Below are 24,282 nucleotides of genomic sequence, written 5' to 3'. Positions count from 1 at the left end.
TGCAGTAGGAAAAGTATATTTTTATGGCGAATGCATTTACAGTATATTATGGCTGTGTGCAGATAATGTGATGTTTGGCGCGTCTGTAAAATATGTAATGTTGCGAAATATGATTTTTGTTGTGATGCTGCTAACGTCTATGCCGCTAAGTAACACGATTAAAATATTGTCTAATATGAAGTGAACCCCATGTCCTCGGTCTGTATATGTATGATTTGTATGTACTCCGTTCCTAGGTGGGTATTGTGACGACTTAAGCAATATAGCAACTGTGAATTTATTGTGTGGGTGTACACGTTTCTTCATTGTGGTTTTTTTTTGTATTAAATAACTCAACGGTGACTGTTACGTTTTGTGTATTAGTTCAGAGCTTGTGAAAAAAAGTTTCATTCTAAATTTGAAATTTCTCTTGCAGCCCGGGCTGGTCTTGTCCTTGTACGCTGATGGCCACTCTAGCGGTGTATTTTAGAATCAAATGTGGCATGTAGTTGCGGATTTCATTTTAATTTCGTTATGCGTTACCGGTATTTTAGACAAGCTGACTGCGATATTGAGATGTATATATGACCACATAAGTTTAAATGTGTTATGAACGTACTTATGATCATCTCGTCCTAAAACATTCAGAACTGAAAGGTAAATAGATAGTTTTGGTGTGAAGTTCTCCTGACGACCGATAGATGGCGCGAGTGTACCTAAAGCCCCAAAATGGGAGTCATTGACATAATGGCTGTGCAGGTTGCTTGTGAATAACACTACATGTTAAAAGTTACGTGTACTAGTGGCGGGATTTGTATTTTTAATTTATAGGTAAGTCTTTATATTGCAATAATTAGAGTATAAATATGTATAATATTGTTCACTTGGCAGTTGCATTATGACTACGAAAATTCAATTAAGTATCAGGTTTTCTTCCATTTTTTAAAATATATCCATTGTTTACACAGTTGTTAACTGTGACAAAGTCTGCGTCTTTCAAACTAGAGCGGTGCATATTGTATATAGGATTTATTATTTTAATTTAATGACCAATCGGCCTTCATAGTTTTGCATAATGTTTGTTGTATGGTAGTATGCTGAAGTACATAGGTTGATGTAGGCCTAAGTAGGTCTGGATTTTGAGGTCTGGTTTATTCAGTGATATATGTTTTTGCCATTTTGTAACTAGATATGGTATATCTTAAGGGGTATAAAACTGGCAGAACAGGTGGGTATCATGAAGAGGTTAAGATGTATTATTTGATGTTCTGTTAGTGAGTGTAAGCAATTGTGATGTTTACCAATCCAATTCTGTGCTGCTGGTGAATAGTCATAGTGATAGTCATGCAGTCTATACGTATTTTATTTAAATGCAATCGAAATCTTTAATTTTGGCATTGTTAACAGACAAAATATAAACTACATTTCATTTCTGTTCAGTGAGTGATTGCAACAGTCATGCCTCTGAGAAGGATAGAATATCAGGTTAGTTGTAGTTCTGTATGGTGTCAGTGTTACTGCAACAAATTACCTGTGGTTTATGTGGTTCATTCTTCAGGTTCAAGAGGAGTAGCAGATTGAACATGGGTGATTTGTTTATCCAGATAACTGAATCCATTTGACGTGGTTGGGCTGTATAAGTGAATGCCAAGATAGTGTGACATGGCTGAGTCCTGTATTTCTGAGATTGGGACTGCCCAAAGATGACTTCTTTCTTCATAATAAGTATGAATGATTACTTTCAAATGATTTACCATAGTTACCTTAGACTGGTGTAGGATGACTCATGCTGTACAAACAGAAGAGCATACAGGTGCTGCTTCAATCTTTCTTCAGATTTACAATCTTAATTCATATCCTCACTAGTGACCAAAGGATTAGTTTATATGTTTTGTGTATGAGAATGTAGTTTATCTTCCTGTTACTGAATGAATGTTAAGCCAAATCAGTTTGTATCCTCTGTGGTTTTCTTCTACTTTCTTATTTAAAAGCTATTTAGAATTTTTGCACAGATTTTCCAGATAATTGTGGTTAAGGTTATTTCTTGTTATTTATTAAGGGCTGTTATACAGATTTGCATGATGAGTAGTGGTGTGTTGAATTGGAGAAGCTTTTTAGTGCTGTGATGGCAGTATGCTCCTGTTAATTATGTGTAACTAACGTCCTGGCTTTCATGTATGCATTATAATATGTAGGACTTTATTAGATCTATTTCATGCTTTATAAGGTGGAAATGATGAAGTAAAACATAACTCATGGTGTGATGTTAGGTAAAAAAGTTCAAAATTAACACAATAAATTTCGAAGCCATGATTTTCGGTTCTATTGTGTCATGCACAGTTTAAATTTTTTTTACGTTTATGAATTATTCCAATATAAAACTGTGTTTGCTTTATTGTTATATTTAAATTCATACCATAATTGTTGTTTTGTAGAAATATCTTAATATTTTTTGTTTTTGTTTCTGGTTTTTGTATCAAGTTGTTTCTTTGTTATTATGACATAGGCTTTTTAAATTTATAATCTCTTAACTGTCAGGCATGGCACATCATAGAAAAATGTAATGTTTTTCATAATAGCATAAGAATTAATATTTCATTTGAATGCAATTTTAATATGTCTTCTAGCACGCATTTGTTTCTGCAAATGGTTCCGTAACAGTTAAATGGTGTGCTTTATAAGTGAAAAGTTTAATCAGTTCTGCCATTGAATGTCAGATGTGTTATGCATTAAGAAGTATCTGATGGCTCGTATGGTAGTGGATTAATACCAAGTAAGTTGGTGACTTGTGAGGTGCTCAAGTTCACTCTCAGCTGCAACATGATCTGTAATTTTTGTAGTTTCTCTCAGTCTCCATAGGCAAATATTAGGATAGCATCTTGATGAGGCCATTACACTAAGATGATTTTCGTTGTCGTCTTTCAAGGGTCATGTACGTATAGTAATATAATATGAAGAAAGTAATTTGTGCTATCATGAAAATTTTGTGTCATGTTGATGTGACACTCTAGAATGTGCAATAGGCCTGATAAATTTGTTATTAAGAACAGGGAGAGAAATGTCATAAAACAGAGTGTGACTAACAATGTTATTTTCCAATGGCTGCATTTGGGATCATTTAACCCATTTTGCTTCTTGCTTCCCAGTAGAGAGCACTCAAGTTGTTTGTTGCATCTTGAAGAAGTTTGCACTTTTCTTTTGGGAAGCTTTGCCAGGTTTGTTGCTCATTTTGCACTACCCAGGGGACACATATGACTTGAAGAATGTCATGGACACGAGCAACTTTGTCCCCCATAACTAACAATGTATAATATAGCATTTCTTAGCATGTATCTGTTCTATAATCTTTTCCTTAGTTACAGATGAAATATCTTGAGTTTTCTCGTGTATGCTATTGTTGCTATAAATTGTGATACTTCTCTTCTTTGAAGTATTTCATGCACTTCATTAGAATAAACACAGGAAAGTACAGAATGAGAAAACTAATTTAACAGGCTTCTGAGCATAGTAGGTAATGTTGAGTTGAAGAGAGTTTTGGTTTTGTTTATAAAGATCATTATCCATGTTATACAGAGCCTTGCCTATCCAACTTTTGGATTAGCTTACAGTCTTTTGTCAGCCAGGAACTTTGAGTAGAAAGTGTTTTATTCCCAAATTTAGTTATTTTAATTTGCAATTATGAAGTGCATGTAACATAAATTTTGCTGCATTATTGTACTTAATTATTATTGTATTACTATTGTACTTAACCACAGTTTCTTAAATAAAATGCACTTTACATTAATATAGTGAAAGTTAAAAATACTGGGCCTGATGAGCACTGCATAAATTTAACAAGAGTTAAACATTCTGTGTTTAAGTACTGCTCTTGCTGATTAAACTTGATTGAAAGTGAATTTATAAATTTTGGATGTCATATGTAATATTCTGGGGGCACACGGTAGCATAGTTGGTTGAGGGGCTATGCTGCAAGCCGGGAGGTCACGGATTCAAGTCCCGATGAGGTCATTGGATTTTTTTCAGTTGACCTAATCCTTCTAGCCATACTAAGCCCTGGGGTTTACTTAGCCTCTAACAGAAATCAGTACCAAGAATTAATTAAATAATTTTCCTGGGAAGTAAAGCGCGGCTGGCGTGTAAGGCTGACAACCTTACCGCCATCTTTGAGCTGATTGTCTAGATAGTGTGGGACCCTCAACGTCTCACAACCCTATGGGCCTTCACGGCCTGGTACAGGGATAGCTTTACTTTATGTAATATTCTAATTTGTAATCCACAAAGTAGTCATTGCTTATTTCATGTTTTCAAATGTTGGGAAAACATGCATGCATATGCACACACTCATGCAAGCACATGCACACACATACACACATACACTTGAGCAGGTATAATATCCATTGATTTGTGAGGGTAATTTTTCATTGAAAACTGGTCGTAAGGTGAGGTAAAAAGGTAAAGTTGTCCCTATGCTTAATTAATCACAGGGGTGTGGGAGGTATAGCTCCATTATCCTTGCCCTTGGCACTAGATGGTGAATGTTCAGCTTCATGACCTGGCCGCTGTAACCCACCCTGGGGGAAATAACCTAGGTACCCATTGGATAAGGGGCTGAGTGGGCCCCAGAGCTGGCCTGGATGATGTAGAGAAGAGAAAAGTCTCTTGGCCTTGCCAGAAATCGAACCCAGGTCCTCCAGCCCGTAGCCTCTCACCACAACAAGTGAGCTAGTCCAGCTTCACTGTTCCTCAGGTGAAAATATATAAATCTAAATTTCCCATGTACTTTACATGCAGAAGTCCCTGTTTTCATTGTAGCAAGATTGAAGTTTGTTCAGCGTAAAATAGTCACAAATTAATACACTTCACTGTAGCAATCATTCATAGATTGAGTGTTCGTGATATGAGAGATACCTGTGTGTTTGTGCGGGTGCGTGAGTCCACATATGCAATTTTGTAGTGTATGGGAATTGGTTCCTGTTTGAGGTATTTTTCATTCCTCTAAAAAGTCCATTTTAGACTGGATTTGAATATGTGTGAGGGTAAGTGAGAAAGTATGTGCAGAGTGTTAATATCTTTCTTTGCATGTGGCCCAATGCTGAATGTGCATTAAACCATAAGGGACCAGTGCTTGACTCTTCTCAGGAAGGAATAAAATGTAAACAGTGTGTGTTACATTGAGATGCTGCATGACAAGCTTAGCTGGTGGTTTGGCATAAATGCCAAGGACAGCTATCAAACATGCTGTGGTTTTGCATGATAGTGCCTGCCCTCTACTGCTACCCGTAGTGCTGTATCATTTCATCAGCTGTGATTCAGGGTTGTAGAACATCCACTATACAGCCATGACTTTGCACCATCAGATTTTCTTCTGCTTGGTACCTGCAGATATGCTTTCAAAGGTGGTCATTCTGCCAGTGACCATGAATTCAAGGAGACACTAAATATATGGCTGGTGGGTGGTCCTGTTGTAAATGCCCCCCCCCCCAAGGCATACAAAATCTGCAGTGCTGGATGGACCAGTTGTATTAAAAAGCAGCGGGAGTATGTTGAGAAATGATGCACTTGTGAATTCTGTATTGCTGTTATATTAATTTTAATAACTACATTACATATGCTTAGTTGCTTTGCCTTGTAATAAGGTCAGGTATGAAGTAGCATTAAAAGCATATTGGTTAACTCACCTCTTAATAATGTTGATAGGGAAATAGATTTGACCAAGGAAAAGTTTATTTTGCTTCTAAAACTTGTTTGTAATAAATTTGTTTGTAGTTTGAGAATATGGGTTTGTATATTTTGTCATGGCTGTAATTTTAGGTTTAAAATAATTATCTCAGTCATGTTCACACATTGCATTGAAAGTAAGAATTCTCCTTTTCCTCGCAGATTATATCATGTCAGTTGTCATGTTGGAATGGGAGACCATTTATATATTTTTCAGTTATGTTTTTTAAACAAATTGTGATTTGTGGCATAGTGTCTGAACATTATCACTGGTAATCCATAATTGTTTTTATACTACTATCAACCAAACTGAACATGAATACACAAAGTCTTTTTTCTTTCTTTTTTTTTTCTTTTTGACCTTTGCTGTGTCTTACCCATCTGTGACATTGAATTGGTTTTTTATATTTTCAATTTATGTGTTGTAGTAATGTTGCCCTTTGCTTTGTTTCTGTTAATGTTTTGATGCTTGGCGTGTATGGGTAGGCATCCATTTCATTAGATGTTTCAGCTCTCAATTTTCATTCTCTGTTAAGATGAAATTAATATGAAAATGTGTGTTACACAAGATTATGTCCATGTATGCAGCTGAAGTTGGTAGCTGGAAATAAGAGTTTGATAACACTGGCATTCTTGGTTGCTTTCTTTTTCAGTGTGGATTCAGCCCAGGGTACGGATAATTGAGTGGCATTGTTCACCATGTGTCAACACCATCCCTATCTAGCATCACATGGATGGGATCTAGAGGGCGTATATTCAGGTAATGATGGCAGAACTGTAACTCACATGGACTGGCTTCATCATAGGATTTTTTAATTCTGCTTTAATTAAGCTATTTTGTAATGGTTCATATATACTTCCTCAGCTGAATCTGTGTGTGTGTGTGTGTTACATGGGAGATATATATATATAAGTGGTAAGGGTTTCATATTTAAATTCTAAAATATTGTTAAGAAATTCACATGGAACACTTCGTATGATGGTAGTCAACCATTACAGTTTAGATAATACATCTGTTATTTTATGGTATGTAACATCTGTTTGGGCAGGGTGATTCATAGCTCTAATGCAGTAATTTAGGAGGAGGTTATGACATTAGTTGTAGCTGAAACGTAAATAAAGCTTTTACAAAGTCATCTCTCTTTTTGAGTTAGACATGTTCATCGTGATGTGGCTTTGTATTGCTGTAATCATTGATACATAGGATGCTCTGCATTGAGGGATCATGGAAGTAAGGTGTGAAGAACACTTATCTGACTTACATAGTAGGACAAGTAACAAGAACAGTGACAACAAAATGGCCTAGATTTGCTAATGCAGAGTGTACAAACACTCATTTTGTATGTGGTTTTTGGAATGGAAGTTTTGTCACTTCATTGAAGGAATGCCAGAATTGACATCTGGGTTCGCGAGAACATTACTGATGTGTAATTGAAATGGTCCGTCATAATGTGAGAGAAACTGACACTGTGGATGCATACATGTGTTTGCTGTGGAAGGCCTATCATCCAGCACTCATGAAATTTCTTCGGCAGTAAGACTTTCTGAGAGTGCAGTATGACATACAGTGTATGAGAATCAGTTTCAGTGTACAGCCAGTGGATAAACATCTCTTGTCTTCAGTTGTTGTGACCAGGTGCTACACGAGAGTGTGCTGTGCTGTGCTGTGCATTGTGGAGTGACAAGTCGGTACTTCCAAGAAGTGGTGTACACTGTTTTCAGTGCTTGCAAGTATGGACAATGGAGAAACCCTCTTCATCCCAACGAAGGTTTGGTGTCAGTGTTTGAGTTGGAATTGTAGCTGATTATGTAATCAGGCCGTATGTAATACAGGATTGTCTCAGTGGAGTACACAACACTGATTTTCTTGAAGATATGCTTTCACATTTATTGGGGGATGTGCTTGTACATGTGCACAAGAACATGTGGTATTAACACAGTGTTACTCCTTCCCATTTTGCACATTGAGTTTGCAGTTGGCTGAACAACTTCCCCGATAGATGGATTGGGCATGGAAATCCAGTTGCCTCTGGCTTTCCCACCCCCCATATTGGTACTTGTCTGGGTGCCTGAAGGAAAAGTGTATGCCACACAAATTCATGGTTATGATGATCTGATTTGCACTGAGGTGGTTGCTAGTAAGTAGTTATTGTCAAGGACTCAATTTGATGTTACCATGAGGTATGTTGAGGAGGGGGGGACTTCAGTTATCTGTTGTGATGTATAGTAGAGTCAATTTTACTGACTAACAACATATATTTGTTAGTATTACACTACATGTTTCGACCTCAAGAGGTCATCCTCAGGTGTACAAACACAGCTGTATAATTACACGCAATCACATTCGTCTTCTCACTTATTCGATCCTGTATCTTATTCAGGTCCACGCTCAATAATATATCAAGCTCCTCTCACAAAACACAAGTTAAAGTATTATTCTAAATGTCAAAAGTTAAAATTTAAAATTTGTGAATCGAATTTCAATTCAGATCACTAGTTATGCTTTCACTTTCACTTGATATTCAGTCACTTCCTACTTATGCTCATCACTGTGTCAAGTTCACTTTAACTAGTTTAATTCTATTATTGGTTAAAAGTTCATGAATTAAAGTTCAATTTTATTATATTGATTGCACTGTTCACTTTTGGAGGTCTCGCTGTTGTTCCGCATCCTGTGATGTTTGCTGGATCTGTTACGGTCCTTGTCGTGATGGCTACTCCATGCCATCATGACAAGGACCGTAACAGATCCAGCAACATCAGAGGACACGGAAGAACAGCGAGACCTCCAAAAGTGAACAGTGCAATCAGTATAATAAAATTGAACTTTAATTCATGAACTTTTAACCAATAATAGAATTAAACTAGTTAAAGTGAACTTGACACAGTGATGAGCGTAAGTAGGAAGTGACTGAATACCAAGTGAAAGTGAAAGCATAACTAGTGATCTGAATTGAACTTCGATTCACAAATTTTAAATTTTAACTTTTGACATTTAGAATAATATTTTAACTTGTGTGTTGTGGGAGGAGCTTGCTATATTATTGAGCGTGGGCCTGAATAAGATACAGGATCAAATATTTTCCCTTTATTCCCTCCCCATTCTCCCATTTTCTCCCCTTCCCACCATTCTTCCCCCCCACTTTCTTTCTTTCTTTCAGTTGCACATGAGAAGGCCAGTTGGCATGTTAGAAAGAACTTTTTTTTTTCTTTTGATTTATTTCATTCTGGTCCGTCACACTAACAGTTACAAAGGCAAAAATAATACTGTCTAATGTGACTATTTAAGTTTTATCACTTGAGGATTTATCTCCCTTACATGTTTCGATCCCTGTGGATCATCCTCAGAGGGTATCAATACTTCGGAATCTACTATTACAATAGATGTTAATTGTATGGATACACATATGATGTCTAAAATGCACAATATACGCAGTGTTCAGCCTTCCACATTCACGGTGGCCTTCTTGGTGTTAAAACTTTTAAAAAAGTTTGTTTTAAACACTTTGGAGATCAAGCTTAAAATTTATGAACCATACAGGTTCGCTTTGAATCTACTATTGTTATTCATGGAGGTGGCTGGTCCTGTGCCACCTGTTTGTCTTGCGAAAGGAGATTCTTAGTATTTCCGTGTTTACACACAGCAGGCCATGCACAAAAATGGAAATACTAAGAATCTCCTTTCGCAAGATAAACAGGCGGCACAGGACCAGCCACCTCCACAGATAACAAAAGGGATTTGATGCGAACCTATATGTGTATGGTTCATAAATTTTAAGCTTGATCTTGAAAGTTTTTAAAACAAACTTTTTTAAAAGTTTTAACACCAAGAAGGCTGCCGTGAATGTGGAACGTTGAACATTATGTATATTGTGCATTTTAGACATCATATGTGTATCCATACAGTTAACATCTATTGTAATAGTAGTTTCCGAAAGTATTGATACCCTCTGAGGATGATCCGTAGGGATCGAAACATGTAAGGGAGATAAATCCTCAAGTGATAAAACTTAAATAGTCACATTAGATGGTATTATTTTTGCCTTTGTAACTCTTTCTATTCTGTAAAAATTGGCAGTTACAGTAGTATGATGTGACATCAACATAAAAGTTTTGTAGATGGTAGTGTATTGGAACAAACTTTGTTTACATTTGCAGCTCCAATTTATCTCCCCAGTGACATTAAATATTGGACTAGAGCTTTGAATCAGCCTGTATATCAGTACCTTCACAAAATTTAGATGTGCAAACAACATGTGTATTTGATATTTTGGGTTTCAATAGAACTTCACAAGGGTCAGGTGCAATTGCAAATAATTTCAAACACCAGGTAATATCATGTGAGGCAGGTGCTGCTTGCCATATTGACAAAACAGAATATAGTACAAAATAGGCAAGTTTAAACAGATTAAATACCAGATTTGTTCTTCGTTCCAGAAATGTTATTTTATATATCCCTTGACTTTTACCATTTGAGGTTATCACAGTGGTGGTTATGAAAAGTTCTTTCTTGTGAGATATACATGGTGCAATCCAAAAGTTCCTGAATTATATTAATAAAAACTGGATCTTATTCTGCACCATCACCTTCAAAGCAGTCTTTGGGTGTGCATACCCTGATCCCAGCGTTTCTGCCAGTTTTGAAATGCATTTCTTTGTATTTCTTTGTTAGGGTGTTTAGTACTATCTGTGTTTCTGCTTGAATTTCCTCAGCTGTATCAAATCTTTGCCCCTTCAACTTGATTTTCATCTTGGGGAAGAGAAAGAAGTCACATGGAGCTGAGTCTGGCGAGTACCGTGGGTGGGGAACAACTGCCATCTTGTTTTTAGCCAAAAATTCCTGCATAATGTTAGCCGTGCAGTCGTGCGTTGTCATGGTGGAGTACCCAGTCGTTCGTGCACCACTTCTCTGGACATGTTCTTCTCATGTCCTCCCTCAAACACCTTAGAACATCCTGATAGAACTCTTTATTTACTGTCTGCCCAAGAGAGATGAACTCCTTATGAATAATCCCGTCAGTATCAAAAAACAGATCAACATGGACTTAATGTTGCTCTTGACTTGTTGAGCTCTTTTTGGTCGAGGTGAAGAAGCGCTCTTCCACTGCGATGATTGCTGCTTACTTTCAGGGTCGTAGCCATAAAAACAACTTTTGTCACCAGTGACAACCTTTCAAAAGAAAATTTGGATCTTCTTGAAGCTGTTGTTGAAGTTCCCTGCATACTTCCAAGCGATGCTGCTTCTGTTCATTTTGCAGCAGTCGTGGCATAAACTTTGCCGCTGCAGTCCTCCCCATGTTCAGTTCCTCTGACAAAATACGGTGACTTGTACCATAATTTAGTCCCAAGGTTTACAGAGGTCATGGATGGACAGTCTATTATCTTGCAGAATCAGATCCCTAACTTTTGCGACATTTTCTGGTGCGGTGCCCGTTGATGGCCGTCCCGAATGATAGTCATTATCAGTCGATGTTTGGCCATTTTTGAAATGCTTATACCAGTCTGGCCTAAACTGTTGTCACCAAAAGCTTTCTTCAACATTTGGTGCGTTTCTGCAGCAGTTTTCCCAAGTTTAAAACAAAACTTTATACAGACATGCTGCTCTCTCAGGTCAGCCATCGCAAAACCGCAAACTCACGGAAACACAACAGTGGAAATAAGACGGTCGTACTGAAAGCCATGAGCAACAATTTTTTGTAAAGTAACATGCTTTATTATTGACAAACCAAATACATCACCTCAATCTACAGACCTTTCTTTATTTTTCCACATAATCGCCACTTCTATGTACACATTTCTCCCACCATTCTGGTAGTTTGAAAATTCCCCTTCTGTAAAATTCCGTTCCAGCCATCCGAAGACACTGATGCCCTGCTTTCTGAATTGCCTCCCTTGTCTCAAAACGTTGTCCACGCAGCTGATCCTTCACAAATCTGAAAAGATGGTAGGCGGAGGGTGCCAGATCAGAGCTCTAGGTGGGGTGTGGAAGAACTTCCTACCCCATCTTTGCAATTGCTTCAAATGTGAGGCAAGTGGCATGGGGGCGAGTGTTGTCATGCAGGATGATGATGTTTTGTCCCGGATGTTTGTCACACAATGCACGATGGAGCTTGTGCAGCGTCTGGACATAATGAGCAGCATTGATGGTTTGCCCAGGTTCCAGGAATTCGGCCAGAATAAGCCCCCCCTACATCCCAGAAAACTGTGCCCATCACCTTCACAGCTGATGGCACTGTCTTTGCCCTCTTTTTTGATGGAGAACGCAAATGGCCTCATTCCATACTCTGTCATTTCGTTTCAGGCTTGAAATCGTGAAACCAGCTTTTATCACCTGTCACAATACAGAGCAAAAATTCATCGCCTTCGTGTCAATATCTCTGCAGCAGTTCTGAGGTGATGGCTTTTCGCTGACCTTTGTGGTCTTCGGTCAATAACCGCGGGACCCAACGAGCACAAACTTTCATATAGCCCAAGCTTTCAATCATCTCCTGTACTGCACTGTGCCCTATTCCAAGTTTTTGGGCTATTGTGTCCACAGTCACACGCCTGTCATCTTGAATGATGTCATCCACTCTTTCCTTGTTGCGTTGAGTTGAGGCTGTTCGAGGATGACCGCTCCGAGGCTCATCTTTGATGCTGGTGTTCTCATCTTTAAAATGTTTCACCCATCTTCGAACACTGCTCGCAACTATGCACACACTTCCATAAGCACGCCGAAGTCTCTGGTGAATTTCTGCAGCAGTGATTTCCTCTTTCACAAGAAATTCAATGACAGCACGCTGGCAAAATGACATATCATTGTCGGCCATTTTGGTAGGAGTGATACTGGTCACATGATGCAAGCTATTGATGTCACAAGACACTCAAGGTTAACACAACAGCTGGTTCCACCTACCACCATACTCTCTTTCTTCTGCTGTTCCCAGGTTGCATGCAAAAAAAAGTTGCTCATGGCTTTCGGTACGACCTATGTACGTTCACCAGCCACTCAACTCGATTCTGCTTGCCACACTGATTGAAGAAGGATGTGTGGGGAGACACCTAGCAGTATTGTCATCTACTCATAACCATTGGTGCGCAAAATTGTAATTTTGGGAACTTTTGGATTGCACCATGTAATGGCATGTAGTCCATTGAAATTCCTCCAACATTTTGGAGGAACATTTTGATTGCATCATCAGGGTTCAAGAATAAGTTGAGCAAGAAACCAGCGTGAAAGCAGGTGGAGGCAATATGTTCCTTGAAGACATTGGTTGACTCTCAGTGGACTATGTGGCATTATATCCAAGAAGACAGAAATTGTCATCCCTTAACTCGTTATATTCCTCTGTGTACATATAGTGAAAACATCTATCCATCGCTCCCCTGTACATTGTTTTCCCACAACTATCATTACTTTTTTCTGGTCCATGGAAATCTCAAATGTACACATTGTAAAATTATGTTGGATGTATCATTCCCTTGAGTCCTGTTTTCCCATGTCATTTGTTTGGAAATCTCTGACACAATATTACTAGAATGATTATTCTGGGAAAGCATACTGTAAGTCAAGTGATGTTTTTGAAATATACTGTAGAAGTGATACACCCAGACTCGTTTATGAGAAGATGTAGTGAAATCACAAGATGTTTTGAAGTGTATGGTAGTGGTAACCTGCCTATACTAATAGGTACCATTACAGCCATAACACCATGCCTCAGTCAAGTGAAGAATGTTGAAAGAGCAATCCAGGGGTGAGGGGGAGGCTTCACTTGTATGGGAGTCAACCTTGAAACCATGTCTGTTGTCTTGCATCATACAGTTCTCTTTGCCATGTCAAGTTTGGCATATTACAGTGTTATTTAGTCTTATTATTCCTGTTGTCATTCTTAGGCACAATAGATCACTCTGGTTGCGGTGCAAGGGCCAAGAAGGCCCACCCCTTATACATTCAATATTGCTATTTTTTTTGCTGTTTTCCTGTTACTGAGTTCTTGTACATAAGCAACCTCTTTATTACAACCGTCACAACACAACTAATATCAAGCTCAGTGCCTAGTTTTGGCTCTGCTACATGTTTCGGCTATTAATAGCCATCATCAGGCAAATACATGGTTAACATATATACACCACTAAACTGCAGTACTAGTAAAATTGAATACAGGCTCAGTCTGCCCGTTCTTCCCCAGTTTGATTTGAAATTACTCGATGCATTGCTTCCGCTCCGCGAGTACAACGACCTAAGTTTTATCTTCTGCGAGGCATTATTTGGGTGAACTAAAGAAGAACGATTGCACCGAAGAAGAAGAAAGAAAGTTATAAGAAAAAAACATGAAATTGCAAAACATTAAAAAAGGAAAGAACACGAACGGGAAAACAAAGAAGAAACAAAAACAAAAAAATACTGACGAAATATTTCAGTTCAAACGCAGATCAATCGACACAGCCCAATCCCACCGCCAATTGCACTGGAAAATAAGGGAAACAGTAAAGAAAACCAAATGAAGAACAATGAAAAATAAACTGTACTCATGAAATGAACGCTATGGTAAACGACACAGCCCAATTCCAACGCAATGTAACACAAAATAATTAAATCAAATTAAAATAAATCAAAACTGTTTCTGCTTTGATTTCACTCAGAATCTCTTGTGATACTTGTGACCCCGTGATATTCGCGTTTCCATGGAAGTATACTTTCCGGTTTCATCCGTTGTTACGCAACGGAACCTATTATCCTATGCAACAGTCTGTTCTAGCGTTAATATGGAAACGACTGCACTGAAGAAGAAGAAAGAAAGTTATAACAAAAACATATGAAATTGCAAAACAATAAAAAAGGAAAGAACACGAACTGGAAAACAAAGAAGAAACAAAAAAAAAATAAAAGATACTGACGAAATATTTCAATTCAAACGCAGATCAATCGACACAGCCTAATCCGATTGCCAATTGCACTGGAAAATAAGGGAAACAGTTAAGAAAACGAAATGAAAAACAACAAAAAATAAATTATACTCACGAAATGAATGCTACGGTAAACGACTCGGCCCAATTCCAACACATTGTAACACGAAATAATAAAATCAAAATGAAAATTTCGTTACCACAACAGCTCATTGCTATGGTTATTCCTAGGCAGCAATCTGCTGTTTCAACAGTTCGTTGCCACGGTTATTACTAGGCAACGACCCACTGTTTCAACAGTTCGTTGCCACGGTTATTCCTAGGCAACGATTTGTTGGTATTCGATGGACGACGTATAACACATTACAGTATATTATATTGAATACGATTACTATTTTTACCTGTTTTTACCTGTCACGGGTGTGACATCTATATAATAGGTATATGAAAGCACGCACGTGTTCAAATGCAAAGTTGTGTCAAAATTTCAAAGCAATCGGTGAAGAACTTTCGGAGATCTTCGATAAGACACACACCAACATTTACGTTTTTATTTATATAGATTACATAAAGAAATACTTGACATAAAAATACAATAAATTAGATTATATCAAACAGAAGTTGTAGTATAAAACAAGAATAAAATTCTTTGATTGATGTTTTACATCATCGAGTCTGTTGTTGGTTTTGTAATTTTGTTGCGTTCCCACGGACAGATTGGAATATTCTGTGTTTTGTATATATGTAATAAATTGTTTTGGAGGCTCGTGATGTAGATGTTCACAATGGTGAAGAACCTGACTGAGAAACAGATCAACATAGCCACACCCCTCAGATTATTACCATTCACTCTTAACTCTACTGTTGCAAAGAAAAGAGGAATCTTTGTGCAAGTAGACTGGTGCAGAAGGTCATGCGAGTAAAGGAAGAGGGGAAAGGAATCTGCTTTCTGTGAGCTGAAGAGCAACCTGTATGTTTAGGCTGCACCATAGCTCAAGCAGTTACTTATTGGCTTCCCACCACAGCAGCCCGGGTTTGATCCCAGGTCTGGTCAAGTGGGATTTTTGGTGGACAAATTTGCGCGGGGGCGGGGGCAGGTACAGTAGGCCAATCGGTGGCCGCTGTACCAAGTGAACCCAGCTGGACTCCACCCTCCACTAAGTGAATTAAAATAAAACCTGTGCAAACCCAGGCATTGGAGATTCCTGTTGATTGCGGCATATTACAGAACAAGGCCAAGCAGATAGCTGAAAAATGCAGATTGGCAATTTTGTTCCATCACATGTTTAGATTTATAGGTTCAAAGATCATCATGGCTGGGTAAACGAAAGGCTGCTTGGAGAAAATGCCCCCATCAACACTTGTATGATGGACATGTGGCTTGAGAAACTACCAGTGTTATAGGAGGGATATGAGCCATGGAACTTATACAATGCAGATAAGAAAATTCTATAATTTTATCCTGAATAGAATGCTGGCAGTCCAGTCACAAGGGGAAGAGTGCCAAAGGGAGAGTAAAAGGGCTAGTGTATGGTGTGAACAGTGGCAGTAACTAAATATATACTGATGGTTGGAAAATTGGAGTCAAGAAGGCAAGCCCCTTGTGGCTCACAATCAGAGTGCTTTGCCTTTGTCAAGTGTATGTATCACACACGTAGCATGTTACTGAAAATTCTTGTTTCTGCATTATATTCAAGTCCTCTTGTCAGTCCAGTCTTTGCAAAGCAGATCATGTCTAACTTATCTTATGCTATAACAACAACTTAGTCACTTAAACGGCCATAAGCTTCACCACCACCGAGATTAAGCCTCATAAATTTTCTATTTTTGGCTTTGCCTTGTCCTGTGCTGTGAACATGATCATTTTCATGATTTTGTATGACTTGTACTTGTTACCTGCACAGTTTTGCTGTGTACTTGTAATCGTATTCATACGGAAGGTTGAAAGCTATGTGCAGATCGCGGACTGGTGTGAACCTTGGAAAGTTTCCAGTTGTGTGGAGAACCTTATTTTGCAGGTTCTGCAGTTCTGCGAGGTAGATATCTGCTGCTAATTCTCAGGCAAGCAAGCACAAGTCACTACTGATGTAGTCAGTGCTGTTTGGAGGGCTGCTTTAATGTTGGCCCTTAAATAATCTCTCTTGAATAAGGAGTAGATTCCAATTAATGTTCTGAATGCCTTGGCTGTAACAATTTCTACATATAGCCTCCATGTAATCCTCATTTATAAAGAGACCTAGATAGGCAGTAGGTGTTTGGGGCATATCATTTGTATTGTGTACAACGTTGAGGACAGGACGGAACCATGTCACACCCCTGCCTGTACAGGGTGGTGAATGAAGTGATCCAGTATTTGATTTAGTATTAAATGTTCAACCATGCTATGAACGGTGTTTTGTAACGTGGTAACATCATGGAGCTTAGTTTGTACTCTTCCAGATTCTGCTAGTGTCATGCTTTTCCCACTCACGTGCCATTTTACACAACATGGCATAAAACAGTGTTGTTCTTTACTGAAACAAGAAATGTTGTGGTCACAAAGTGGCGGTTTCATGATTATTTTCAAACACAATGGGTGCCTTCATTCAAAACGATCCATAAACTTTATAACCAGTTTAATAATGGCAGTTCTGTGTTGGAGGAGATACGTCAGTGGCCTTCACCTATGCGTTCTTCAGATATCATTTGACACTGTTAAGAGTGGCGCTGCAAAGAAGCCCAAATAAATCAACAAGGAAGGCTGAAGCACAACTAGGGATATCCAGACGATCTGTGCAGTGAGTATTGAAAAGTGATTTGAATTTCTGTCCATACAAAATGACAGTATGGCCTGAATTTACAGTTCAAAAGAAACATTAAAGAATGGCATTTGCTGAATGGGCTCAGAATAATGAGGTATCATTCAGCAATGTTTGATTTACTCATAAGGCACACTTCCTCTTGGATGGTATTGTTAATAAACAAGATGTGCAGTTTTGGGCATCAGAGAATCTGCGTATGATTGATGAGAAGGTGCATCATGCACTGAAAATTACAGTGTGTTTTGCCATCTCAAGTCATGGACTTCTAGGGCCAATTTTCTTTGAAGAGACAGTGAACAGTGAATGCTACTTAAGCATGCTGCACAATACTTTTGTTCCTCCCCTTCTTGCTACAGGTTTGCCATTACAAACTCAGTGGTTCATGCAGGATGGAGCCAGACTGTACATAGCGAATGTTATTATGGACTTTCTGCATGACACTTTTGACTCATGTGTCATCTCAAACCGATTTTTTTATTGTCTCACACGTGGACAGAACTGGCCCCCAAATAGTCCTGATTTAAACCCATTTGACTATTTTTTTGGGGATTCCCTAAGGAAAAATATTTCCCAAAGAGCCACAGACAATAATAGAATTGAGAGCACTAATAATTCAGGGTTGCATTTAGATAACTGCGGATATGTGCCATTGAGTAATGTACAGTATCACAGTTTGTGTTGTTGAAGAAGTTGCCAGGTGTAATGGTGGTGATATTGAAGACTTGATTTACAGAGGATAAGTCTCCATGCAGTGGTCTTTATTTTTGTGTGTTAGTTTCCAGTATTGTGGTTGAAATAAAGATTAATATATCAAAGACTGGATCATTTCATGTGCTACTCTATATATCCCTTGATTTAAACACTGCACTTTTGACCAAGACAGTGAATTTTTTCTGAGAAAGGAAAGAGCTAATAAGCTTGATTAGACTGATAAAAAATTTTAATTTAGATAATGTATATTCAAGCCAAGGTGCCAATTTGAATAAACTGCTTTTTCAGTATTGAAAAATACAGCAGCTGTAAACATGTTATTGTTGAAATTTAAAGTTAAACAGTCTGTAATCCTTGTACATTGAACGGTGCCATAATGGGCACAGAAACCAAACTGGCCTGCATTACGCATGCCTTTTTCTTCAGTGCGCTTCTGAACTATTTTCAGAATAACTTTTCTGAATAGGTTGCCTGTTGGAGACAGGATGCTAGTTGGATGTAAATTTTGAAGGGATTTTGGTTCCTTACGCGCTTTTGGTAACTATAACTTCTCCTTCTTTCCAAGGCTTCGGAAATTCCAACATCTGATTAAGCAATGATTAAGCACTTGAATCGGAAGTACAAGTGGTTTGTTTTGAATACCATCAAGTTCACAAGCCTTTCTCAATTTCATTGAATTTACTAATGTCACAGGGTCATCCTTTTCCCAGCTGGGTGTCATCTACAGATGTGAGCAGAGCTAGGACTCTCAGTCTTCACCTGTCTCTCGTCATTTTTGTCACACAAGTCATGAGATGTGAGCTGGTTTTCCAAACAATCCGCAATCATTTTGGCTTTCCTATTCAGGTGACATGTTATTTCTGAGGGCCATGAAGAGCAGTTGGTGCCTTGGTCCATCCGTTTTCCTAAGTGATGTCACAATATGCCATGGTGCTTGAGGCGTGACGTTGCAGTTCCCTACTTTTGTTTCCCTGCTTTCGAATGCGTTTCTGCCCGTCATTTGGCTGATGGTTTTGGCAACCCAGGTAACTGATGTATTACATCTGGGATCCTGGGTTATTTGCCACATTTTCCTTAACCTCCGCCTATGTTTCAGCAGACCCTTCACACCAGGTAAATTGTTATTTAGTTCTGAGAGTTTAAGTTTGTTTGTTGATAGCTTTTAGACTGAAGTTATAGAGACAGTAAAGTTATGTGTCACTTTATTGGCTCCTTCCTTCTAGTAAATTTTATTTTGAGGTAAAATTAATTCAGAAGCCAGGCTTTGGAACCGCTCCTAAACTGAGAATTTGTCAACTTCTTCTAAGAGGTTCATAGTTTTAACATGATCCAGTAAGTGGAAAATGATTGGTATTTGATCTGAGTCCAGAATGTCAGACAATGAGTTCTGACTCTCGGACATTCTTGTGCAGTACAGTACCTAGCCTGTCACCATTTTCTACAGGAGTGTTATGAATGGGACATTGTGGTGCTGAAATTTCAAACTCGTTTATATGCAATAGATTCAGGAGTTTTGCACCTGAAAGGTTGGAAAATATGCTATTTGAAAATGGATGTTTAGCATTCAGATCTCCTGCCAGTAGTGACTTACGTCCAATGCTTGACAGCTCAGTGATATCTGTATTATACCAGGCATGGTCTGGTGTCTTGGAGACTGCTTGAAGTAGCACCTTATGGATTCTATTCAAACAAGGGGAGGCAGTGACACTCCGTTGTGGGGAATTCCTTGTCTAACTGCATTGGCAGTTCTGACTTTTCTTCCCTGAAGCAGTCATTCTGACAAAAGTGATAATTTTGAATGAAGACCCTCTCTGTATGTAGGTTTTGCAGCTGTTTACTGATCTTATATTGCTGCCTCCAAATGCCTATGAACTCTAGCAGCCATTAATTTCCTTAAGTACCAGTTTTGTAATGACCATTATTTTATCTTTTTCTGATGCAGCTTCACTGAACTCTGTGATGATCTGTGGCACTACAGTGGAAAATTTAACCTGTCACTGTTAGACAAACTGGGAGCCTGTACTGACTGACCTGTTTTCTGAAATTACTGGTGTAGGAGATGCTGCTGCACTCTTTCCTATCTGCCTGCAGTGCCTGTGATTGCTGGTGTTGCATGTCTTGACACAGTGCAGCTGTGTGGGACTGCTCTAGTGAGGTGAACTTAGAGGAAAATGTCCTCCCAGAGTATCCACTGGGAGCTCATTGTGCTCTTCTCCTTTTGCTTGGTTGCAGCCTTGACATGACACTGGATGAGGTTTTTCTCCTTCTCCTAAGTTGAAATTTCAGCAGCCCGGGTTCTGTATTTGTCTTTTCAGGGCATTCCCTATGCATGTGGCCACCACTGCATGACAGACATCGATGGGTTGCTTGCAGTAGGCCCAGACATGACCAAAGTTTTGGTGGTTGTGTCACTGTAAGGCCAGTCTGAGCTCTGTATAACTCTACCTTCATTATAATATGGCTATTCAGCTTCAGTATCTCTTGAGATTTTATATTTCTTGTTTAGGTAACAAGGAATAGAGGGAGGGCTTCATGAATGCAGATAGAGGTAACATATTTCTCCAGGACGTTGGTATCCACCGTCTCCAGCGTGTAATGTTGATTTGTTTTTTGTTTTTTTTTTTTTGAGGGGTCATATGGTGCCAATGTTAGACCTGGCAATGCTCATGAAGCATCGTTTATCACTGATTCAGCCCTGTGTGACTAGGCAAGGGTTGGCCCATTCTGATATGACAGCGCGTAGTGCGGTGCTTAATGTGTATGCCAGCATTCCCTGTTTTCTGCCCGTACCCGCTTTTTTCGTGATGGCCACCCCTCCTTTCTGCCTCACTGTTGCTTCTTGATCGCCATTCATACCTTGTTTTTGGTTCTCATATGTCTCTCAGGTCATCCTTTTCATTACCTATTGTGGACGTCCATTTCTGCCTCCTTTCTGTAGGGGCAGTTACCTTGGCAGTGGCCTGGCTTGTCATAGTTGCAGAATGCCAATTGTCTTTGGTCTCTCAGCCTAGTTGTGGGTGATCGACTTCCCCAGAAAGTCCTGGTTCTAGTTTTTCTGTGCCTGCCTTCTAGGAGCATGGCATGTAGCTCGAGGGCCTGCCTTCGATTCTTGTTAACTGTTTTCTCTCTACCCAGCAGAAGTTGAATTTTTGTGGCAGGGTCATGTACCCTGTCGGTGAATGCCTTGCCTTATATGGTCCTTGGGTAATACAGGGTAGGCCCAGTGGGCCAGCTGTTTGACGGTTGTTCCAAATTCTTGCAAGGATTCTCTGACACCCTGGTTCCTCCTTTTTATCTGACAGCAATGCTCTGCCTCTTAAGTGTTGGTCCCTGAAGTGTTCCTCCAGGGTCTGAAAGGTTTCCTGAGGTTGCTCCTTTTGGTACTTTGTGTAGTACTTTAGTGGCCCGGCCCTTGCAAGGCAGTGATCAAGGATGTGTATTTCTCCCACTGCAGCCAGCATTTTTGCTCTGCTACGGTCTTGAACTGACTCCGGAACATGACCCATAATGTAGTCTTGTCAAATTTAGATGGCTTCCCGACACCTGCACTGGATCATGTTTTCTTTCCACGCTTGGCATGGGCCTCAATTTCTTTCAATTGTATCTGGAACTCAAGTCATGGCCTCACTTAGGGCCTTCATTGTCTGCGCCTTGTCCTGGATCATCAGACCAATCTCTTCGTGAAGGTCCTTTCTTGTGTCTACTAGGCCTCTTCTAACTCGGACCAAATGGAGCATATTGCGGCCTACATCTTTTCTTGATGTATGTCCATCTTGGCTTTCGTTTCTGCTTCGGTGGACTGTCCTGTCTTGACGGTTATCCATCTGGGAGGTGGGAATACCTCGAAAGACCTCTTAACTTCTTGTTATTGATGTCTGTTTTCACACTCATGTTTTTCTTGGTTGGTTTCCAGCTTGCCTTCCATCTGTTCTTGGTTGGTTTTCATCTTTTCTTGGTTGTTCTATGTTATGGCTTTCAGCATTCCTATCGCGGTTACCAGACTACCAAAATCTGCCATATTTATCCATCTCCGGTTTCAAATCTGATTGTGCACAGTTCACAACCCAGTCAGTCAATCAATCAATCAATCAATCAATCAGTCAATCAATCAATCAATCAATCAGTCAGTCAGTCAGTCAGTCAGTCGGTCAGACAGACAGACATTCAATCAGTCAATCCAGTCCTACATCTGACATCAGGTGTCACATGAATGATTGTCCATAGACATGGTTTGTATTGGTAATTGGATTTATTGAACATTTACAGATCATAACTACAAGTAACTGTAGCGCTGTTGCTAATTCACATGTTGTACAACTCACTACAGCAGGCACTAAGTCTTTTCAGTTTGCTCTGTCTTTACCAGCCATTGTCTGATAACAGTTTTCAACGCTGTATGTCCCTCAACTTCTGTCACTTTATTCACCAGTGAACTCACTCCTCTCAACTGAATAAGTCAACTTGGTTGGGCGAGTCATGGAGCATTGGAGTTGACCAAACAAAAAATATCATTCCTCTGTTGATGTGGGCGGCATGAAATCACATGTTTCATTGCAGTGGCACTGTCTGGCTGGTGCTGGACTGTGTGGCACCACTGTTTCCTGCAGCTGTCCTGTTGTGAGGTTACAGCAGATGTGGCTTGTTCCTCTATTGTGTGCGCAATCATCGTTACACTGATAAAAAGTTTCTGTGCCATAACCTACTATATTTTTGTATTCTGAGTCTCTGAATCAGGGACTTCATCTCTGAACTTGCTACTTAACTGGTTGCAGAATAAGGATATTTTGTGTGTTATTGTTAATTGCCCATTAGTTTATTTTGCAAAGAATCTGTCTTAATTTGCTCTGTGACAAGCCATGGATTTAAATAGATCAAGCATAATTTTGTGGTTTTCTGATATTCGTAAAACAATAAGTGATTAATTGCTGAGCTGAGTCCTTCTTGAGAAGCAACCAGTCACTCATCTACTCCAGAATTTTCCAACATTTTATGTAATGTGAAAGTTCATTGCCATGTTCACAAGAGCTCCCCACTGGTCCCTATCCTGAGCCAGATGAATCCAGTTCATACCACTCCATCGTACTTCTCTTTGCGTACTTGTTCTTCCACCTGTGTCAAGGCCTCTTTCCTTCTGCCTTTCTCTCCAAAATCCTATAAGGATTCTTGCCCACATGCATGNAACGGGACGAAATAATGCAGAGCTCGGTTCACACTAGTGCGAAAATAGTGTTAAACTCACCATGTGAAACAAAAGTGAATGAATATTAAACAACATATAAACTTAAAAAAAAAAGCCCCGGTTAAGCCGCAAACCGGTTAATCCGCCCCCGGATAATCGAGAGTTGACTGTACCTTCAGTCTATATTATTTTCTTAGAATTAGACACAAGTTTAACACCTGTACAAACTATGTGCACAATTATAGCTTCTGATCAAGACATGGTCAGCTTCGGTGTAGGACAGGGTTATTCAAAAAGAATGAACCGATTTTATTGCGCAATATTTTATTAAAGGAAAGTAATACAAAACTCCAGCCAAGTCACAAGTATTCTACTCACAATCAACTTTTATTTCCTGTCTTACAAGTGTTCAGTGTGACCACCANAATATATATATATATATTTGTTGAAAGGCACAAGTTATTAAACTCCTTGTTGTACTGTTTTAACCAACATCCTATTATTTCATCCCTCTTTAGTTCTTATATTCTCTCCTCAGCATCCTATTCTCAAATACCTTCAGTCTATATTATTTTCTTAGAATTAGACACAAGTTTAACACCTGTACAAACTATGTGCACAATTATAGCTTCTGATCAAGACATGGTCAGCTTCGGTGTAGTACAGGGTTATTCAAAAAGAATGAACCGATTTTATTGCGCAATATTTTATTAAAGGAAAGTAATACAAAACTCCAGCCAAGTCACAAGTATTCTACTCACAATCAACTTTTATTTCCTGTCTTACAAGTGTTCAGTGTGACCACCACCTGCAGCACGGGCAACATCAGTGCGATAAGAGAATCCCTCCCAGGTGCGTATCAGCATATCACGATGCACTGAGTTAATCGCTGTTGTTATTCGATGTTTAAGGTCATCGAGGTTAGTGGGTAGCGGTGGAACATAAACCTCACACACGGTGAGGTCTGCGGATCTTGCAGGCCAAGCACAAAGAGCAAGGTCTTTGGCC

The 24,282-nt window shown here is 39.2% G+C and overlaps 1 protein-coding gene across 3 annotated transcripts in view; it reads left to right on the top strand.

Annotated features, from left to right (window-relative positions):
* The first annotated feature begins 51 nt into the window (after nt 1-51).
* The window catches only part of LOC111869334 (nipped-B-like protein A), a 238,205-nt gene continuing 213,974 nt past the window's right edge, over nt 52-24,282 (top strand). For 2 of the 3 annotated variants that reach the window (XM_023860789.2, XM_023860788.2), the window contains exons 1-4: nt 52-236; nt 416-810; nt 1,538-1,704; nt 6,351-6,457. The gene's annotated coding sequence lies outside the window, so the exon portion shown is untranslated. The remainder of the gene's footprint in view (nt 237-415; nt 811-1,537; nt 1,705-6,350; nt 6,458-24,282) is intronic. The other variant, XM_023860790.2, reaches the window with a different exon arrangement.

This window comes from Cryptotermes secundus, unplaced genomic scaffold (genome assembly GCF_002891405.2).
Source record: "Cryptotermes secundus unplaced genomic scaffold, Csec_1.0 scaffold541, whole genome shotgun sequence".
Lineage (NCBI taxonomy): Eukaryota > Metazoa > Arthropoda > Insecta > Blattodea > Kalotermitidae > Cryptotermes > Cryptotermes secundus.
Note: the sequence above shows the minus strand (reverse complement) of the source record. Positions and strands in the feature narration are given on the sequence as shown.